Below are 4172 nucleotides of genomic sequence, written 5' to 3'. Positions count from 1 at the left end.
TGAGTCCGTTAAGACGTTTTTGAAATTTTTGACTTTTTGATGATGAATAGTAAAATACTGCTATTTCGTCTTTTTGTCGACTTTCAAAATCTTACGTGCACGTCGTCGAGAAATATTCTTAGTTTTTCGATACGAGTCCAATAATGAAAGTTTTTATTTTTGGACGACGAGTGAATAGTGAATCGGGATTTCTCGATAAACGTGCAGATCTCGTTTATCAGATTTTCGAGAACGAGCTTGTATTTTCTATATTTATATAGAGTTACGAGTTTAATGAAAGTGAGTAGAGGTTGAGAGGGCGAGTAACGAAGAGTACGGGTAGTTAGTCGTTAAAACGAGACGAGACGAGATATTTAACGGCTAAATATCTACCTACCCTACCCTTGACCACCCCCCAAACCCCTTTCCCCTCACTTAACTCACGCAGCCACACACACAACTCACGCAGCACACACACAAACACCCAAAACACACACTAGAATTCACGCAAACACCATTGTTGAGAAGTTTGAGCTTTTGAGCTCCGATTTGAGCACCGAGACGAGCGCCGATCATCTTTTCGATCACGTATCTAAGTAGGTAAGATCTCTACCTACGTTTTGATGGTTTTCTTTTCGATTTTCGTCGACGTCGAAAAACGTCGATTCTCGACTTTATTTTGAAACGACGTCGGATCGTCGTGAAATTTTAGTATGATGTTCTTGGGTAGATATCGAGCATGTTTAATGAAGAGAGTAAGAACGGAACGAACCGTAGCTATGAAACCCATGAGGGCAGCCCCGTTTTTCACATATTAGCTTGTCTTTCGATTTTTGTTTGATCGTTTTGACTTGATATTTGTGCTTAGGGGTATGCTAGGATCGATATATATTAAATTCGTATTTTTCCAAGCACGAAAATTGTATAAGTTTTTAGAATATGATTATTTAAATTCGTGAAGTTTGGGACGTTGCATGATGAATATTATTGCATATATGTGTTCTACGATATCACATGAGCATGCTAATTGATTTACAATTTATGGATGATAATTGTTGAACGAAATTAAAACTGGAATTCTGTCAAAATTTTACAGCAGTTTCAAGCTTATGTTTCGATGAGTTTTCATTGCTTGATGGCTCTGAAATTTTAGTATGTTTATCTATGATATGTGTATTTCGTTGCTGCAAAATTTCATGTCTTTTGGATGATGTTTGCTATTTTAAAGATATTTTGAAAAATCCTTGACAGAATCTGTCAACTATTGGTAGACTTCACAAAAACGTTTATATCTATTAATCCATGAAGGATTTTGCATCACCGTTTTTTTTAAACGAAACTAGACTTCAATACTTTTCTAAAAACATAAGATTTCGATTTTTATGACCTCTGAAACAGAGCAGTTTATTATTTCAAAAATGCCCTGTTCTGCTGTCATATTTGTCCAACAGTAAAAGTGTATGAGTTTCATTGTTTATTTGGCAGATCATATGAACGTTTTCTCTTGTGAAATTTTAACCAAATCTTCAAGGATACCTTTAGTTTTGGATGATTAAATTTGATGGAATTTTATTAAGGTTTGCCTTGGTTTCTAATGGCCTAAACCAAATTGGCAGAAACTGTCAATCTTTGACAGCCTGCACTAAAAGAGCAATATCTCCAAAAACCTTTAACCTTTTTGGTTAACTACCATTTTTAGAGTGAACTACACTTCATGGAGTTTTTGAGATCAATTGGTATGAGAGTTATGATTAACGCACATAAATGTTGGTATCTGACACTCGAACAATTGGTGTCGAGTATAAATGATAGTTTACTGATAAAGAGTTTTGATGATTTTGAATTGTTTGGTTTGCGTTGAAAAGATGTCAAGATGTTAAGTTTTGAGTCGAGAGACGAGTTCACGTAGTGAGATTCACGCGTTGAAATCTCGTGGCTGACATTATATATGAATAGGTCATGTCGAAATTTTTAGTGAAATTAGAATTTGAGCATAGTCAATTCTTGTTGACCTGTGACTCAAATACATACCTAATGGAAAGTTTAACTTTCTAATTGGTTAATTAGACGAGATGAGAGCGAATAGATCTGCTAAGAAAGTGGACTTTTCGATGTGTTAAATATTTCTTTTAATTGAAGCGCTGCTAATTATAACATAAGGATGTTATAATTAATGAGTAATGACGAGAGATAATAATTGTTATATTGATTAACAATCAAGAGAGATGAACATTAGAGATACTAATGTTTCATAAAAGAAATTAGATTATTAATCGAGGTTTCTTTTATAACTTCTCACCAATTCTTCATAACGATGAAGGTCCTTTTGGGAAGTAACGACTTGAGGGAGAGAGTGACGTTACTCATTGATACAGAGACACAACGAGGTGGGCATTACTTTTACTATACGTATATAGAAATCCCCTGCGTGTCGTAGGCCTCTTATACGAATGAATGCATGAGATGATTTAACTGTTAATTTCAGTTTTATATATATCTATCAAATGAGTTTAATGTTACATTTGAGCAAGTTATTTCGTTACAAAATATTTGAGTTAAAGTTATTTCAAGTATTGTCTTGCCATAAAATGTTTAAATTTTAGTATGATATCTATCTGCTTTGGCTTTGCCAATGATGCAATCGAATTCGGGTCTTGAGCAGTTGATAGCTATCCTGCCAGGACTAGTGTACACCAGTGACCGTGAGTCATCTAGTGGGTTGGCCGGTCAAGTGACCGTGAGAGGTGGCCACCTCTCCGGCACAAAGTTCCAGATATGATAGATTACAAAAGAACTTAGTCTGATCAGACGAACTTTAAGAATCACAAATGAACTTAGTAAGCTTGGGCCTTTTTAGCGAAAAACTCCCTTGCTGTACTGATTATGATGGCATGACAATTTATAGTTTTGAAGCATGTATTTTTATACCTAGGCATACGTGCCCACTGAGTGCTTTTGTACTCAGCCCTGCATATGTTTTCTAAATGTGCAGGTTGAGCTGATGTGATGATGGTGCTGCAATGAGCGGAGTCTCCAGGGTTGTTAATAAATAGTTAACCTGTCTAGAATATGTCTTCATACATATGTCTAGCTACTTTCCGCTGCAAGATGTTGTTGATGTTATAGTATGTTATGTCATACTTTGAGTCTTAAGAGAATGGTTTCATATGATGTAAAACTTGATTAATGATATTAATTAAGTTTTATGTTGTCTTTCATAGACTGTTTTCAATTGAGTATTAATGAATAAAAATGACGAGTTTTATTAAGATGAGTAAGTTTTACGGCTATAAATGACGCCCCTTTTTCTTCCCCTTCTTCTTTAACCCCATCCCTAGTCGTGGATCACTCGGCCTAACTATCCATAGTTAGAGCGGGCTGTGACAATATGGGCACATTTTTTTTTTACATATAGTAACTTTTTTGAATCCTATATGTAAATTAATTATACACCATCTGAAACTTGCAATTATTTTGAAGCATACCCTGCAAATGTATATTAAAAACTTAGGCGATTCGGATTCTAGCAAAACATGGCGGCGATTTTTTCATTAATTATACCTGTGTAGGGAGGAATAGATGAGCAGTGCGTTAATGTTTATAATGATAGCAACACATTACACTAATAATTAATATTAAAATCTCATAAAATGTAATTGATTGCACATAAAATGTAATTGATTACATGCGATTATGTAACCTGCATAATATTAAATAGTATTTGTTTAACCACTGACGTCGCCCCAATAATGATATGCATGCTTTAATTTTTCACGATATCATGGTCTTATGCGCCTAGTGTTAAATATGGAATAAATCATATGATATTATTGTTTGAGTATATGGGAATTTTATTATTCGTAGATACCATTTATCGTGATTTGTGGAAACCAAGTTCAATAGTACAACTAATATTTAATTTAAGTATAGTGCGAGAAATGGCTATATTGTTAAAACACACCGAACACAAAGTGGTATGAATATCATATATATATGAACATCGATGTGAACATAGGATACTGAACAAATATAGTTATACTTAATATGTTTTGTCGGCTTCAATGGATACCACTTTCTTATATCAAGAATAAAGACCAGATTAAATATAGCTCTATATGAACATCGGTGTGAACATAGAATACTGAATAAATACAGGTATACTTAATTCATCTCACCCAAACCAATGAACCAGA

At 34.3% G+C, this 4172-nt stretch overlaps 1 long non-coding RNA gene across 1 annotated transcript; it reads left to right on the top strand.

Annotated features, from left to right (window-relative positions):
* The first annotated feature begins 411 nt into the window (after positions 1-411).
* LOC130996044 (uncharacterized) lies at positions 412-3223 on the top strand. Its single transcript, XR_009092372.1, has 3 exons — positions 412-579; positions 2300-2366; positions 2972-3223. It is a non-coding gene; the product is annotated as an uncharacterized LOC130996044 (long non-coding RNA).
* The last annotated feature ends 949 nt before the right edge of the window (positions 3224-4172 follow it).

This window comes from Salvia miltiorrhiza, chromosome 7, assembly GCF_028751815.1.
Source record: "Salvia miltiorrhiza cultivar Shanhuang (shh) chromosome 7, IMPLAD_Smil_shh, whole genome shotgun sequence".
Taxonomy (NCBI): domain Eukaryota; kingdom Viridiplantae; phylum Streptophyta; class Magnoliopsida; order Lamiales; family Lamiaceae; genus Salvia; species Salvia miltiorrhiza.
Note: the sequence above shows the minus strand (reverse complement) of the source record. Positions and strands in the feature narration are given on the sequence as shown.